Genomic DNA, 19,437 nt, shown 5'->3' with positions numbered 1-19,437 from the left:
AGATTTTTTTTTCCTTAATTAATCATGAATTGCCTAAAGGTGCTCAACAGCAGAAACACTATGATACAAATAATGTTGTGGTCCAAGGCTTGGCTAGCATATTTCCATTCCTAGCCATGTCCATCCCAATGGAAAAGGCACACTCCATGGTCACATTCTGCCTTCCAGTTAAGAAGAATAAAAAGAGGGGTGTGTGGGTGGCTTAGTTGGTTAAATGTCTACCTTTGGCTCAGGTCATGATCCCTAGGTCCTGGATTGAGCCCTGCATCAGGCTCCCTGCTCAGCTGGGAACCTGCTTCTCCCTCTCTCTGCCCCCTTCTGCTTGTACTGTCTCTCTCAAATAAATAAGTAAATAAAATCTTAAAAAAAAAAGTAACAAGAGATATAGAACAAGTCTCACATCTTTTTGTCCACAGACCCTTTCAGATGGATAGATCTATTTTAAATATTTCATTTATATTTATAAATGAATATTATTTTTATGTTTGTATTTATAAATATTTGTATTAATTAATATATATTTAAATAGTCTCTGCTCTAAGAACCCTGGATTAATAAACACTAAATTGGTTTGGTGAGATAGGAAGAAAGGTGAGATAAGGTACCTTAAAGTTTAGGAGTCAATAAGAGTCAATCATTTGAGCTGTGGAGTGTAGCATCTCAAAGTGGTTAAGGCACATTGTCTTACTCTCAACAGAGAAGAATCAATCATTGTGAATTCTTGCAGCCTCCTAGGATGCTAGGATTAGTAAATAAGAGTTCCCTGACTTGAACCAGATCACATGGCAAAAGTAGGCAGACTCCCCAAATCCTCAGGTGGCTTATCACAATCTAGAAACACCTTCTAGATCACGGAAAACTTTGCTAAATCTTATTTCCTATTATACAAGCGTTCCTTATATTGTTCCTCTAATCATTTGGGAGCCATCTAGACAGTGATAAATTCATTATGCAAAGATTAAAAAGAATTTTTTTCTTATCTAGAAGATGCCAAGCACACCCATTTTTCTTTTCCAGCATTTCCCTATCACACTGGTGAAAGAAGAATAGCAAGTATAACCTCCCCATTAGTATCACAGTATAAATCTCTAAAACTACTCCCTGTAATAATTTTTGATTTAAAAAAACCCTTATATATATTGTCTAAGAGTTAAGGTATTCCAAAATCCTATGATTCAAATATGTTTTACAAATCTTGAGTAAATTAATTAAGGGCCAGGGTAATTGCTTTGATTTCTTACAGACATTTAAATAAAACATGGTGTTTGGACTCACTTTCTAGGGAAATTGATTTTATGGATCAGCATTCAGGTATTCGTTCATTTATTCATCTTTCATTTATTCATTTAAAAAATTATTGAGCTTACATTCTATAGCATGCCTTGTACTGGGTGTAGATATACTTGAATAACCATAATTCAATGAGTATAAAATTTGGGTTGGTGGATTAAGAAGTCAAGGAACTCCAAAGACAAGAAAATCAGTGACTGGAGAACAAATGTTAAACAGAGTTGCACAAAGAAGGAGTAAGAAATCGGGGCAGTCCGGAAATAATTCCAAACAAATCAAACAAAGAGAGCAAAAACAGAGAGTGGATGTCAAAATATGGTGGAAGATGAGATTGGAAAATGCAGGGAAGGATCATATCATGCTGGATCTCTGACATACTAAGGAAAGTGGGCTTAACTGTACAGGCAATGACAAACCTTTGAGAAAGTATATTATGAAGGAGAAAATTGTATTTTATAAAACTAGCACTGAGTTTTGGTAAAATTACTGAGGCTTGGTGCAAGGGAGATTTGGAGATGGGTAGGAATGGAAAGCTAAAGATAGATTTAGGAAACAGTTGTCATAATCTAGATGAGGAATGATAGGAGCTTGAATGAAGTAGCTCAAATATTGTCTGAAAGTAAATGCAGTAAGAAAAAATAAAGAGTTAATCCAGTAGGGCAAATTTGGTGGACATTGCTAAGATAGAGACCATAGAAACTGACAGTTAATTAAATCTGAAAAAAGGAGAGAAAAATCGGATGCCTGACACTTTGAACATGAGTAATTAGCACAACTGTGGTATGATGAGTGGAAACAAGGCAAGCCCTAAGAAATTTTCATGGTAGGAAGAAATGGTGGTGATAGGCAGACTCTCAAACAGGTTGGACAAGCTTGTTCAGATTAAAAAATAGCAAATTTTATGTATCTTTTCAGGGTGATTTAAATTTTCATAAAAATATTACCTTTTCCCCCAGCAATAATGTCATTACCACTAATTATGACAAAAAAGTACAAAGGACTGAATTTCTACTTCCAAATTACTATACACTTTCAAAACTGCTGATTTACTTGTTTATGTTTTCATAATACAAACTAGGTTTTTGAAAGTTGATGAGTTTCAGAGAGTATCTTTTAAGAAGTAGATGAACCATCATATAGTGCTATACCATCATATAGAAATATATATGCAAAAAAATCTAACTTTTATCTACCTGTTACCTGACAAGTTTTGTTTAGCTGTCTCTATTGAGAAGCACAGACTGGCCTCAGATATGGATTAACATGTTGGGCACCAATTCTGTGCCAGTATTTATCATTCCTTTCACTATTCCACTCTGATATAAAAATTAAATTAAATTAAATTAAATTAAATTAAATTAAAAATAAAATAATAAAATAACTTCTCAAGGTCAAAGGCCAGTAAATAGCAAAAATAGTACAACACTTCCAGGTCGGCTTGACTCCAAAGACAAACTCCATAATGCAGAAAATTAGGGATATATCTTTGGTTCCACTACATATAGCATCTGTATACAAGGTAACATCCTCTTCCTCTTTGAATTCCAATTTTCTCATCTGTAAAATCACAGTTCGTTTTCTACAGATCACTAAAGAAGTTAAAATAATAGTATCTGTGAAACGTCTTTAGGAAGTGCTATAAAATAACAACTAATATAAAAATACATTGCATATATTTAGTAACAGTAAAAAAATAAATAAATAAACTTCATTCCATCTTTAGGTAGTAATCCATGAAATATTAAAAGCCTTAAAAAAATAAATAAATAAATAAATAAATAAATAAATAAAATAAATAAAAGCCTTCCCTCCTATGGCCTTTTCGAAAAATGTGTCCATAAGCAATTCCTTAATCAAAGCGTGCATGCTTTTTACCATGCAAGATCACAATCTAGTGACTGTGCTAGGATTAAGAGGGCAGGCATCACTACCAAAGAAACGTAATGTGAGCCACAAATGCCAGCCATAAATGTCATTTTAGAATTTCCAGTAGCCATATTTAAAAAACTAAAAATAAATAAGTAAAATTAATTTTAATAATATACTGTTTCAAATTAATATAATTTCAAAATGTTTTATAAAATCAATATATATTTTTATGTAGTCAATATAAGATTAATGAGATATTTTACAGTTTTTTCTAAGTCTTCAAAATCATGTGCATATTTTACACTCCCAGCATATCTCAATTCAGACCAGCCACATTTCAACCGCGCAGTGGCTACATGTAGTTAGTGGCTGCCATACTAAGCAGTACAGCTCTATAATATTGACAATAGTCATCCATCAAGTATTCTGTCAAGAGAACTCTGCTCAAAAAGAATGTTCTGTGCCTAAAAATAAGGCCACTTGGGTATCTCTTACAGAGGTTGCACAAGAAAAGAGAAGGACATAGGTTAATAAAGGTCAAGAGACAAATGGGCAGAAGGTATGGAGTCAAAATTATGAATATGCAGAAGCTATTGTGTAGATGCGCAAAGAGAAGCAAGCAGTAGTAACTCCAATAGCACCAACATAGATAACCAGCACAAGACTCAAAATGTCAATTGGCCAGTAAAGCTGCAATATAGTCTAAAATATCATTTCAGTTTTCTGTGAGACCTGGCAATGTAGCTTATAAATGCTTCCTATCTGCCTTCATCACTGCATTTCCTTTCAATAAACTTCCATCACCTGTGTACATTATGTCAAACTGAAGCCAACTTCATTTTGCCTTCTACTTTCCCTTTAAATTTATTTATAGAGTATTTTTTCTCTGGCCCTGAAAAGAAAAATTAAAAAAGGAAAGAAAGAAATCCAAATAGCTCCCTGACTTCCTTAGCTATTCTAAAATAATAGAAAGTTCTGCAGTCCTTTTAGGTTGTAAAAGTTACCTACACTTCTCTAATCAAAATGTTCATTCTCAGGTAATCATCTAAACTCCAAATTTCTTCTTCCTGCTATACGTAGAAAGCCTGCAGTCAAGAAAATGGGTTTTACTGTCTACCAACCCCAACTATTTCATTCCCTTATTCCTCATCTTTCCAATCACAGGTTTATTTTACTTTTTATCTCTAGAGTAGAAGTAAAGTAGAGAGAGAGAGATGGGAAGAAGGGCAGGAAAGTTTTACTGGATGTTCATGAAACACTGGCATCTTTGAGACTGCCAAGTACTTATAATTGACTTGTTCTCTCGATTCTTCAGATACCCACCTGCCCCACCAGAGTTCAGGGTCATCTTCCCTTGGCTGAAGGGTTCCCTTGGCACGGATAAATACAGCTGGTTGTATTCTAGTCCTCAGGCAGCCCTTTGACATCCTATTATTTATTTCTAGTTTCTTTCTGCTGTCTGTTCAACACACCATGATCACTGCTATTAACTAGATATTAGCCAAAAATTTCTATCCTATTTTGTAAATGGATTTATTGATGGAACTAGACTATTGAAAAACCGTAGACTGAAGACTGGATGGGTATCACCCAGGTTTGTCTTTACTCTTCTTAAGTTCCTTCTTTTCCCATGGTTGACTAACCTCTTCTAATTAACTGTATAATCATATGTGCTAATATAGTAAATCTCTGTATTAGTTAGGTCTCTCCAGAGAAACAGAACCAGTAAAGATATATAGAGGAATTGGTTTTCCTCATAATGAAGGCTGAGAAGTCCCATGACCTGCCATCAGAAAGCTGTGGGCCCAGGAAAGCCAATACTTCAGTCTGAGTCCAAAGGTCTGTGAACCAGGGAAGCCCTTGGTGTAATCTCAGTTGGAGGGCCAGAGAGGTGGAAATGGGATGTCTCAACTCAAACAGAAAAATAGGGGCAAATTCCTCCTTCCTCTGTCTTTTGTTCTATTCAGGCCCTTAATGGAATAGATGACACACCAGTTCAGGGAGGGGAATCTACTTTCCAGAGTCCAGCAATTCAAATGCTAATCTCTTCCAGAACTATCCTTACATGCACATCTAGAAATATTGTTTAATGTGGGCACCCAGTGGCCAGTCAAACTGACACATAAAATTAACCATCTCAATCAAGTTATCACCTTAATCTCTTTATCCATTGTTATTGCAATGTTCATGCCATTTTTCTGTTCCATTATGTGTTGATTTTTAAAAATTAACTCTCAAAGATAACTGATTTTTTCATACCTAGTTTCTAAGGAAAGCTTTAATGTATCATATATACTTACTGAAAAGCTAAGCTTTAGCTTTGGCATCTTTTAAGCAAATTCCATGACAATATGCTTGTTGTTTTTCAGGAGTTTGCTCTTTCTGTTCTGCATATTAAGAACCTGATGCTCAGAGACACAATTTTTAAAATGTTTTAATAAGCAAATCATGAATATTTAAACTCATACTGAGAAGATCTGCTTATTATGTTCCTTCTTCCTTGAGTCTACCCTAAAATATGCCATATTTTCAAACTCTGGGGCTCACTGCTTACATTGGATTGAATGACCAATTCACTTCTACTTGAACTATCAACTAGAAAACATGTAAATACTGTGGCTTGAGGGAAATTTTTTTTTTAATTTCAAACTATGAAAGTTATAAAACAGAATTTGCAGACTAATGCACAAATGTTAATGCTATGAGTATACATTTCTGGATTTAGAGGAAATTTTTCTAAGGAGATTTAAATAATTGAGTTCTGTCTCTGCAATCACTAATTGTCACATCCCTGAAAAGGCTACAACCATTTCAGAAATGCACACCAGGCTTCAAAGACGCCGTCTCTGAACAGGTTTTTTGTGCTTTGTAGGAAGCTAACTGGGTCATACTTCAACCTGAAGAAATCCAATTGCACCTTACAGAGGACACAGAGTACATATGTGCTTGCAAAGTTGAGTGCAGAAATCAAGATAATTGATCTGATAATTCAGATAAAATACATTCCTGTCAGATGAAGCCAGATAATTTAGGCATGAATAACATTTTAGTATTGAATTTTTGGAATAACTGAGTGTCATAAATGTCCATTTAAATTTTACAGACAGTACTATAAAAGAACCCTTACTAATACGAAGTGACTTACTCTCTTTGAATTAATACTGAATCGAAGTTTAAAAGTAGTGTTTAGTCTAATAAATGTGTTTATTATTCTAAAACGCCATTCTTGATTTAACTGAACACTAAATAGCAATTAAGAAAAACTAAGAGCTAACATTTATTGAGGAATTACTACCATGTGCTGGGCATTATGCTAAAAGCTTTCAGTAGTTACTGGGTACACATAAAACACCATCCTAGAAGAGTTACAGTGTGATCCCTTCATGCCTCAGAAATGACTGCATGGAATGCAGCCTTGAGCTTGGTGCTCATCATTTCATCGTGGGCCCAGGGTACAATGGTGCCTTGGAATCATTCTGGAATTAATGAATACAGATGAAAAACCGTAATATTATTTTAAAATTTTCTCATTCAGAAAATTAAAAATAGTATTATTGAGATTTTCTCCCCTTATCTGCAGACTAGCAGGCTTCGTTTGCATCTCAGATACATTCTGCATGGTCTTCCTTTAGTACTTTTGCTCTTGTGAGTCTTAAAAGCATTTTTAATTGGGGGCTTTAAATCTTTTCCTTGCCCCACCGGTGACGTATATTTTCTGAACACAGTGAATAAAATAGTCTGTAGGTCTCATAGCCTTTGAAGTTACTGTCATTTCCCCCTTTCCCATACATAATAAATAAATTAGAAAGTATTGGAGACTTTAAATTAACAAAAGGTTAAATAAAATTTTATGATCTCCCTTGCTGACATCCTGGCTGGCACTGCATTTTGAGTAATACATCATTAGAGAAATCACTCTCTGATGCATGATTGTAGTATTATGATGAGAGAGTTGTTACTTAGGGGTACCTCCTTAAATAATAGACTGTTGGCCCTGAGAGCCTTAAAAAAGGTGACTAAATTTCCTTTCCAGGATTGCTGAGAAAGATCTACAAAAGGCCCCAGGAATTGAGACAAAGTTAATGGCTTTAGGGGATAATTTCCCATTAATTTTTTGTAAGCCTGAGGCATCAAATACAAGTCCTTGGCTTGTCAAATTATATCACTATTATCTTGCAAAACATTTCAATGCATTTGGTTCAGTTTAAAGAGCAAAGTAGTACCTATGAGTGGAAGGAACAGGTTTGAAGGTTAAATGCACCATATATATGAAAACTCAACTCAAATTTGACCATTTCCTTCCTAACTCCTTTTCTACCAGCAACGTAAAGACCTTTAAATTTAAGGTCTGTAAATGAAAAGAGTCATTGTGTTTAAGTGAAAAGGGTCATTGTGAACTCTACAAAGATAAAGGTTTGAGAAGTTTACTAACTTAACTCAGTCGATACAAAAAAACTATTTAACACAAAAAGGTAAACTACCTCTTTCTTTTTCTTTGAATAAAAACATTCTTTGGCAATACAGGCTACATTTTTATTTGATTTGCTAGCTTCCCTTTGCCAATACAGAGAAGAAAAGGAAGATATTTTACCAATCTCTCCTAAGATATTTCTATCTGAACATAGACTCCTGATGCCAAGGAAAGCAGAATTTGGATGTGAAGGGGTTTCTTTCAGTCTAAGAATGTCTCTGCCTGTAATATGGAAAATTATAAGTCTTATGTTCATTATCAAGTTTGAATTTTTGCAGAAAAAGAAGGTAGAATTAATAATCACTTAAAAATGCTCTTGAACAAAGTATATATAGGAAAGTAAGCAAATTTGAAAGAATCAGGCTCCTCAGACGGAGAAACATTTGAAATATATGCATTCTAGTAGCTCAAATGTATCACTGGGAGTAATGAACTTTTATCCCAGAGCAACTATAAAAGTCAGTCAACTCAATTCTCTCGCCTTACTCTTATTAAGCTTTTGAAACACTTGTCCAAAAATAAAGTGATATATTCCTTTTAACAACCCTGTGAATCTTTGTTATTCACCCTCTACTGATGAGGAAATGTGAAGACAGAACAATTAAATGACTTTGCTGAGGTCACAGGGCAAAACAGAGCAAGGTAGGGCAAGCTAAGGATACAGCCAAATTTCTAATTTGTTTTTTTGGCCATCCTTTCAAGTGAGCTCAAAATCATATTATTCTTTGCCATAAAGATAGCCAACTAATCTTCAGACTGTGTAGTCTTAAGCAAAGACACAAGACAGGGTCTGAAAGGGACAAAGATAATAGATAATTGTCTGCCTGAAGTGACTTTTATTTGGTTCTAAAGACTTCAGTGAGACTACAAACCATGCCAAAGACAACACTTCTGCACAATCAGTAGGAATGGGAGGCAATTTGATTTCCAGATTAAGATCAGTTAGGACTGTTCAGCCTTGGCAGACAGTACAAAGATTTTCAATGTAATACACACAAACTACCCAACTTTTACTGCTTCTTTTGTTAATATCTTTACCACCAATAGGGCAATGATGAATGACATGCCTTTGAAAGAAATAGTAGGTACAACAAAGAAAAATGAAGAGGGAGAGAGAGGGAAAAAATGAGGTTGAGTAGGGAAAGAGAAATGAGAACTGAGAAGAGATTCAGGAGGTTGTCCTTATGTATGCACTAAAACTGAAGAGAGTGAAGTGTCATTCTATGTTTCAGTATTGTTTTACTGAGTCTGACTGGAATTTACAAATCTTCTCTGTCTTTACATAGGCCCTTTTAGTTTAGATTTTGACATTACACATCTATAATGTCATTAAAAGATTTTTTGAAAGGTGATAAAACTACATTTGTAGTATTCCTTTAAAGGAAGAAGTGTGGGAAGAAAGACAAAAATAAAGAAATGGGAGAGGAAGGAAGAAAGAAGGAAAGAGAGAGTTCAAATGTATTAGAATAATTGCTGTGGCTTAGAGAGTCTACTATTTGCTACACAATATAATAGGCATTTTCTACATATGATTTCTATTTCTCAAAAAGCCCCTTATTAATTTTCCATAATACTCCATGATATTTATTATCCCTCTTTCTCTTTGTTGAGGAACAAAAGATCAGAAAAAGGAAATAAGATCCAATTATTACACAGCTTGAACATGGTAGAGTTGGAACTTGAAATCAAGTTTGCTTCATTAATGCTTTTCTTTCTATACCACTTAAACTCAACTTGTGTTTAGGCCAAAAGTCAAGACACCAGTAAAAGAAATTAAGAATGGGCTGTTAATAATCTGTTACCCATGACTAAGCCAGGTTGTCATATATTCACTTTTAAATATCTAGTGTGGACATTACATGAATACTTCACTCAGACCTAATCTGAATGGTGGGATAAAAACACCAATACAATATTAGGGACACAGGGATCATGGATGCATACTATGGATAAGAAGACTATATCTGAGATTTCATTCATAACTTAATAAAATAGTTCTTTAGGAGATGGTTGATACTTAAGTCCATAAATAACCGTACTCCTCTGAAGAACAAAAGATTCATAAGCATTTGTCATTGTCTTCATTGACAACTGTTACAGGTTACCTAGAATAAAGTAGATGTCCACTACAATGCCAGGCATGGTGCAGGTCCCAAACACACAAAATGCTTACTGAATGAATTCATGAATACAGTTTATAAAGGCCTATTAAAATGAGACTTTCCAACTCATCTACAACCTAGCCAAACACTTGCTTCAAATATGTCAAAATGTCCTTTTAAATACATTTGCCAACAGTGTAAAACAGTGTAAAAATGAGAGATACAGAGAAACTATATTAGGAAGAATAGCTTTTCTGGTAACAGTGAAAAACAGAAATACCTACCAACTCCCCCATTGTTTTTAATTTACTGTGATATGAATTGGCATATTGAATTGCATGTGCACAGTGTGCTCATAGGATAGTGGTGGAAACACTTCTTTTTATGCTGAACTATCAAATACTTGAAAATATAAAGGTCTGCAGATGAAGCAGGAGGACAGAGCTTCACTGAAAAAGCAGCCATTCAGGATGGCAGTCATTCATTGTTAAATTATCTATGTCCTTAATCAAGTCACTATACCTACCTGGGCCTTAGAATCCCCAGGGAAATAGTGTTGGCACTGAAAGAAGTCCAATCTTCCATCAGTTTTCTTCTTTAAGTATATGGTTGAAGCAGAGACCAATATTACCAATTTTTACCTTCTTCCTTATTAATAGAACTCTATATTGTATTCAATGAAAATACTACTATATCCCTTACCCTCCTTTGCAGTTAGGGATGATGAGTTAAAACTAAGTAGTTGGGGAAGGATTTACAGAAAATCTCATTTTACCATTCTTACTCTCTCTTAAATTTCTTGCCTGGAAATATGATTGTAAGAACTGGAACCCAAAAGTTTTATCATGATCCTGAGGGTAGGAATCACAAGATAAGAGATGACAGAAGAACATTGGATCTTTTTTTTTTTTAAGATGTATTTATTTATCTTAGACAGGGAGAGAGGCAGGGGGCAGAGGGAAAAGAGAGAATCTCCAGCTGAGCATGGAGCCCAAGTGGGGTTTGATCTCAAAACCCTGAGACCATAACCTGAGCAGAAATTCTTGAGACAGATGCTTAATTGACTGAGCCACCCCAGGTGCTCCAAAGAACCCTGGCTTTTAATGGCTTCCCAATACCAGTCCTGAACTAATGTTGAGTTTTTAATATTCATGTTTATTAATTTTATCTAGAATGTGAAAAAGAGGGCCTGTGAATCAGAGACTGATTTCATATTAATTACCTTACAATAATTAAGTCTATCACTCTATCCTTATTGTCCCAGGCCTTACTCGTGACATGATGTGGTGAAAGCCAAGTCAAACATCCTATTCTAGTGGTGAGAAACTTACAGATGAGAAACAGACAATAGATTTTCTGCATTTATATTTAAGTAAGAGACAGTCACCACTTTTCCAGAAAAGAGAAGGAAAAAAATTTGCTGATAGGATGATAATCCCTTTGCGATGAGATGGCAAGAATGCTGAGTTCTGGATCTAACCTGTTGGAATGTAAATATATCTTTCCAGATGCTAAGTAAATCACTGGGTATCTATGACTTCTGAGGCACAAAGATGTCGCCAAGGTCTTAGCTTCATCTCTTTTAAAATGGAAATGCCTAAAGAGATACTGCTCTTGTCCTCCTGACACTTGGGTCTTAACTTGGGGATATAGTCCAGGCTGTCACCATTTGGTTCTCTCAAATCACAGCAATTAAGTAAAAAAAAAAATGACTACAAATCTAAATCTCATGATAAGTCAAGAAGAAAGTATCCTGAGCCTGGGGAGGCTAGAGATTTTTATAGGACTACTAGAAACTACAGAAAACTTTTATTTCTCCATAAGAGGATACATCTAAACTTCTGTAAGAGAAAATAAACCCTTATGTGTTTAAGCCACTGTAATCACATTTCTGTTACTAGCACCAAAAGCCAACTCTTACTTAACATGATGGTTGACTTTTTAAAATCTTAAGAATTTAGATAAAATCCAGCTTTCAGCAGTAGCACCAGTGACCAGGATAGTGCTGAAACATATGAAGCACTGCATATAGGATAGTTGAATACATGAAGAAATAAATGAATTAATAAACAACCAGTGGAATCTATCCTAAATAACCTACATTACACAGCAAAAAAAGGTAAGAACAAACATAGGGCTCAGTATGACTGCTACCTGAATGAATGTTCCTGTTTTTACTACTCTGTTTGGGTGTTCCTTGCTGTTCTAGTTTTATTTCAATCCTAATCCTACATATAAGCATTTTTCTTCTGAAACATTCAATTTTACCACACCCCTCCCCCAGGATTCACCTTACTGATTCAAGAGTCCACTTAAACACAGCTTCTTCAGGAGCAAGGTACAAACGTATCTCAACTTAAATTATTGTTACTATTCATTAACACTCTTTATTTAAGTTGTTGCAGAACTTAGCACATTAAAACCACCTTTTAAAAGTGCCTGTATCACAGCTAGTTTGAAAGTGCAGTGAGGATCAGGGGCAGGTTCATATTGTAAGTGATTAAATTCCCAGAATCTACCTTGGGCTTGACTTCTTCATGTATTTAAAAAAAAAAAAAAAAAAAGTCTCTCCAACCCTTTGTTAATCATAATTTCCTAACAATAGTAGCAAATGGTCTGCTGTAACTTTGGAAACACTTTTCAGAATGCATTATTTTCTGGCCATGAATCACTGTCCTAGGGTGTCTACTTTGCAACGTGGCACTGGACAAAATTACACTCTGCAAAAGAGACAGGAGCAGATGATACAGCCCTAGGCTTGAGAACTGATTTCCTGCTTCAAATATGTTTCCTGATTGAAGATTGCACACCTAGGAGGTGAGATGAGAGAGCTATTTTATAAAAAGTGTCCAGCAGATGTACTGCAGTAATTCCCACTGTATTCATCATTTACTGAATTGCTCACACACCAGAAGTATAATCCAATGTAAATGATCTCATCACCCATCAGTATGAGGGCTCACAAATCCAACTTGGCCTCAAGCTAAAACTTGACATTTCAAGGTTCTCAAATCCACAGTAAGTAAGCAGTATATTGATGACTTCCAAACGTCTCTTCTGAAATGGCCCCAGCTTTTGAGAAATGCAGGTGTTTGGGATCTAGAAATAGAAGTGGCCAGCTGCCCTTGAGGTACTTGGGGCACAGTTCCATATTTCCTACCCCTGATTTGGCTCTAAGAAGGGAACATTTTGTGCAGAAGATAATGGAATTGACACCATTTGCATTCTGCTCATACAAATGCTAAAGAATGAAATTTAAAAGGTTCATTTTAAAGTATCCCTTCTTGCTGCTTTACTGTCACTGTTGTATGAGGGAAGGCATAAGGCATTCTCATGCTGTGAAATCAGAAGAACACACATAATCACAGATGGGAAGGGATCTTGAGAGGCCATCTATGCTTGAACCTACTCCAAATAAAGGGTTACTGAACCTGAGTTAAGTCCACTAGTCTCTAGTCTGACTCTATTTCTTAACCCATGACAGGAGAGGATGAGGCTAAATTGTTATAAATCTCCTTTCCACATTTAAACTTTCCTGATTATACAACTATGGCCAAGATTACATTCAGAATAATTTCATTTAGAAACATTATTGATCATCTTTCCTTAGCTGTTAATTCCATGTAAATTGTATGATGTATTGTACAAACCTTGGGTTTGTCATGTATACCTGAAACCTACTTCTGGTTCTCCCAAAACACTTCATAGCTGTTCGATCTTTGGCAAGATACATATTCTCCTTAAGTTTCAGAATTTTTTACTGTAAAATGGAGACAACAATAACTTTTACACAAGGTTAAAGTAGATAATATTTAAAAAATACATGGAGAGAACTAATTTTTCTAGAGATTTGATTCTTTTTTCTACAATTCTCTTATGACCTTATGTTTTCAAGCATATAAAATTTAGATAAAAACAAAATTATAAAAAATAGATTTTTAATACATATTTAGTTCTTTTTTTCACCATTGAATAGAGGGTTTTTGCTGTCATAAATTGAATCTTCTCACTTCTTTATTATCCTACACTTATAATTTACATCATTACTTTACCTTATAATGTTATTCCAGTGTTAGGCTCATCATTCACTGTTGCAAATGACAGATAATCAACTTGAATTACCTAAAAATAAAAGGGGGGGACATATACTGTAATGATATTGCAATAACGTGACAAAGGAAAATCAATAGGAACTCACTAACTCAGGACCCAGTGTTTTTCCCAGTGTTTTCTACACACTGGGCTCTCATTCCTTTACTTCTCCCTCTGGTGGTGGTTTTCTACCTGCAGCTCTCACTGCATTGTAGAGAACGTGGTTGTTAACAAATCTAGTCATATCTTATGACTACTCACATGGAAGAAACAGAGTTTCTCTTTACCAGCTTCAGTATTTTGAAAAACTGCAAGGAAGTATTCTGGTTGGAGTACTTTAATCACATTTGCTTTCTGGATCAATCACAGAAATCAGACGGACGTGATCTTATAAATGGCTCAAGTGGATGTATATCTCCATATAGCAAGTGAAAGGGAGAGTCTATCCACATAACCGCAGGGTAAAATGTTGAAGACAAAATCATCAGGTGTTCTTGTTTTTTGTCTAAGATTTAGTGTTTTTGAGAGTAAGAAAGAGAGAGAGAGAGAGAGAGAGAGAGAGCATGCACATGAGCAAGGAGAAGGGCAGAAGGAGAGATTCTTCAAGCAGACTCTGCTGATCAGGGGAGCCCAAAATAGGGCTGAATCCTCAATCTCACCACCTATGAGATCAGGAAACCAGGAATTGGACACTTAACCAAGTAAGCCACCTACGCACCTCTCAGGCATACTTGTGTATGATAAAAGTGACTAACTGCAATCCTAGCTGTGGACCTAAGGGAAAGTAAGTTTAACTTGAATCAAATAATAAATTTACTTATAATAATCATGTTTTATCTTATTATAATTTGAAAATTATAATGGGAGTGCAGCATGATAAAATATTTATGCTTTTATCAAATACTTTTTTTTATACGGTAAATGGAGAAAAAGTATAGATGGCTATTTCTAGAAAAATGCCTAATTTCAAGGGCATGAAGGCAATTTTACTTCTCCATACTTTTTCCAACATCTAAATTCCTTTTAATGGGTGAATTCAGTAGTCATATAGTTTTACAAGAAATAGACTATCCTGGAGGAGCTAGCCCACTGAGAAATTTTAAAAAAGGTAGAAATAATTGAGTCAGTTCTCTTCCAAAGCATAAGTTTATACAGGGGAAAGAAAAGAGTCTATATAGGGTTCCTGAAAAGGGAGTGGTGTGAGGTATACAATTAGAGATATGATTGAGGATTTGAATTTGGAATAGAAAAATACTGTCTTATTAATTGGCTGAAAATAGTTCAGTCCATTAATAACCAAGGATGCACTGAGGCTTCTAAAACTATTGCTCATTTTCTAATTAAACCTGAAACTATTCTTGTGAAGTGTCTAAGAGCCAGTAATAATTATCCCCATTTTGTGAATAAAAGAACACAGCATCTGAGAGGTGAGCCAGTTTAAGTGTATAATCAAATCAGTAACACTTAAGAACATCCCCAGAAGGTGATGAGTAGAGTGCCTTTTTCTTTGGATGTAGAAGGACAATAAATAGAAAAATTGGCTATTGGATTTGTAACCAGAAAGCTTTTTTTAGATTTAAGTGCAGTTCTCCAACTCAGAAAGATTCAAATTTAAGCAAATTACTTGCATTATCTATATGGTCTATAAATTAGAAATAAAACTGATCACTTTATAGCACTGTGGAGATGATTAAATCAGAATGCATATGTCTTGATATGATGATGGAGGGATGATGGAGAAATCCTGGTTCCTCCCTGTCTTGTCAAAGTATATATTTTCCTTGCTATATAAGAAACTTTAGGAGAGTTTAAGGACTAATTTGGGTAAATTCTAAGTCAATAGACATACTCTTTCATTTTACAGAAAAAGACAAGGAAGCCCAAAGATGTTACATGGCATATCAAACCTAACAATAAATTAATGAAAAGGTTAAGAATGAATTATTTCTTTAGTTTAAGATTGAAGCTCTGTCACACATCACTTGGAATTTTTAAAGGTAATCTTCTTCCAGGTAGAGGCATGGAGGATAGATTTGAAGCTCTCTTAGCCACCCAAAAACTAAAAGCTAAAGATAGGCTGCCTAAATCAGCTATACTCCTCTTTGATAAAAGCTAAACTCTCAAGAAGTCTTATACTGTCTAGAGCTCCATTCTCCACAACACAGAAAATATCATAGAAGAGAGGTAGATTTGTGCCAAGATGCTAACAGAAAATCTAGCACAGATGCCAAAGAATTTAAATAATACACACAGACTCCTCCACATGGTTCATCCTAACTCATCAGAATTTCACTTGTGGTTTGAGGTCAAAAGCTTTGAAAAGTTATGTGCATTTGTGTTCATTTCTCTTATGTGCAGACCTTTCCTTCAGGGCCCAAGTAGAAATGGGTCAACATCAAGAATCAGATAATCCTTGATCCTAGAGCTATAACCAAATTAAAGTCCTAAATAGAACCAACATACACAAAAAGTTCTGTGAAATGTAAAGCACAATCTACAACTTGAGTCCTAAATCCACACTTTCCTTTAAGCTTTCTCAGTTTCTTTATAAGGAAAAAAATTATAAATTTTAATTTCTTTTAACATTTTACTGACCCAAGTGCAAGCCCACTATTCAGAGAGTACTGCTGACTAGATGGATATTCTCAGGGATAACATCACCAAAGACAGAAGGCTTATGAAATCACATACTGTTAATAAACCAAACTACCAAATCTGGTGATTTAACCTCAAAAGATTTTCTTTTTTTTTAATTTAAAAAAAAATTTTTTTATTTATTTATGATAGTCACAGAGAGAGAGAGAGAGAGAGGCAGAGATACAGGCAGAGGGAGAAGCAGGCTCCATGCACCGGAAGCCCGATGTGGGATTCGATCCCAGGTCTCCAGGATTGCGCCCTGGGCCAAAGGCAGGTGCCAAACCACTGCACCACCCAGGGATCCCTCAAAAGATTTTCTAAGTGACAATATGTTTTGCAAAATTAATCAAAGCAATTCTTTTTCTTATAATTTCTGTTACTTTTAAGTTGTAAGAAACTTCATTTTTAATGGTAAGACCAGAATCCTAACAGTTCAAGGAATGGTCTACATGGAAACAATAGACATTGAATAAGAAATTATCAGTTTAATAATGTTATTTCCATGAACCTAAGCTAAATGAAGACCTAGAACTGAAGGGAAATGAAGCCAAAGGGAAGAGGACTAGAACTTTTGTATGTCCCAAGAAAGGGACCTGTACCATGTCTTTCTAACCACTTCCCCCTCAGACTATTTCCCAGGGTGGGCTATATAATGAGACTCCTAAATGAATTTTAGGATCTAAGAACACAAAGAACTTCTGCACCTCAACCTGATGAATTCCTGGGACTTGAAGAGACTTGATTAATGACCTACCAAAAAGTCACAGGGACCTTTTTAAGTTTCCTAGAGCTGCTAAAACAAAGTACCACCAACTAAGTGACTTAAAACAGTAAGAGATTTGTTTCCTCATAGTTCTGGAGGCTGGAAATCCAAAATCAAAGTCTTAGTAGGGCCTCTCTCTGAGACTTTGAGTAAACCTTCCTTTCCTTTTTCCTAGTGGCTAGTGGCCAGCAATCCTTGGTGTTCCCTGGTTCTGTAGATGTCACTCCAAGATCTGCCTCACAGTCATATAGCCGTTATCTCTCTGTATGTCTCTGTCTTCATATTGTCTTCTTATAAAGACATCCATTATGTTGGATTAGAGCCCACTCTAATGAAGTGGAACTTCAGTTAAACTTTTGGGAGAACACAATTCAACCCATAGAGGGCTATAGAATAAAAATTATTGCCTGATATTCTATCCAACAGTTCTTAAAGACAACTGTAGAGAGCTTTTAATGGTCCACAGGGAAACTTGAGACCAAGCAATTATTATCATACATCCAAAGAGTGATATGGAGGTGGTGAGTGAGAAGGCTGGAACTAGAGAAGACTCATCAACAGGATAAACTGCACTAGAATGCCTTTCATATGCTCAGCAACTGCTCAAGAACATGGATTTCTCACTTAGCAGATGGCAACATAGATGTATTGAGGTCCACAATGAAGATGATATAAATTTAAGAGGATATCAAGGTGGAGATATGACTGAAAATTACAAGGCCATCTTTACTTCCATTGATGCCATGATGATATTTGAGGTCCTGTGGAAAGTAGATATTAGATGTATCTGGAGATAAATTGAAAGGAAGAAAACTGAATTGGACTGGAAAGCACTGAACAGAATGAATGAATTTACCTCAGATGGACTCAGATGAAATATCTTCCCATTCGATGAGAAGCTCAAGAAAAAAACTGTTTTTACTTTGAGGAAATAAAGGAAATAACAATTCTTGCCAACCCTACTTTGTGATCTGAGATGTGTATGTGTTACCTATATAATGAAGGTGGAAAAACTCTCTGGGACACATTGGGCAAAACTCTATCAATACAAACACTGTCTTTCTTGGAATATGCTGCCAATGTAAAAATAAAGAACATATTAAACTGAAACACTGAAACATGGAGAGCTATAATTTCACAGGAATCCTGTAGACTCTAAAGTGTGTATCACAGAGGTAAAGACTATAATCAAACCTGGTTGCTTTTACTCCAGCAGTACCTATCATTTGTACTTTGACAAGGGAAGATAGTTTGCACTACACTGATCAGGATACAGTTTCCAAAGGCAGATTGTGCACACACAGCTTGCACTCCATGATGCTATGAACACTATGTAAGTAATAAAAGACACCATATCTCTAAGTGGATTTGCCTGAAACATTACATAGTAAAACCACAATACATTCACTGATATGGAGATTAGAGTGATGGCTTTACACATGATAACCTTATGTTTGAGGCTTACTCTTACTAGCTGATTGATCTTGGGCTACTTAGGATTCATAAACCTGGTGTTGTAAGGTGCCAGATTGTCATAATACTTCTTCTCATCTTACACAGTCATGAGTTTTAAATGAAATAACATGTCTAGCACTCAGCACAGCAATGAACACATAGTAGACATCCAATAAACATGTGTTATTATTTCTATTCATTGTTTTGCTCACATAAATCAAGTGTTGTCTTTAAAATAACAAGTGAAATAAGAAATAGAATTGGATTCTTGTCTCAGTTTTAGAATTACCTAATTATGAATTCTTGGATTTGCCAGATAAGCTTCCTGTTCTTCATATGTAACATAAGTAGATTGGCTACTATACAAAACCATGTACAGATCTGAAATTATATAGTTTATAGGGATAGACAGTTGATATGATACAGTTGCCTTAGAATCATATCATATTCTAGTTCTGCAAGACTTTAACAGTCATCATTTATGAAACCCAGGAATAGGTATGGAAATAAGGCCCTGATCAGCCAAGTGAGCTACCAAGCATTGCCTACTGCTCATTCACATTTTCCACAATACCAAATTCACTGGCTTTGACATCTATTTTTAAACATACAGCATTAACCTTCTTGTATTAAATGCTAAATTGGAGCTTCAAACTCATTTCACTACTCTAGTTCTACCAGGATGTCACAGTTTTTCCTGCCAGGTCAAATCAAGCAATTAATTGTTGCCAGTATTGTTCCCTCATTTCCCTTTTAGA

This window comes from Vulpes vulpes, chromosome 12, assembly GCF_048418805.1.
Source record: "Vulpes vulpes isolate BD-2025 chromosome 12, VulVul3, whole genome shotgun sequence".
Taxonomy (NCBI): Eukaryota; Metazoa; Chordata; class Mammalia; order Carnivora; family Canidae; genus Vulpes; species Vulpes vulpes.
This window is presented reverse-complemented; position numbering follows the sequence as displayed.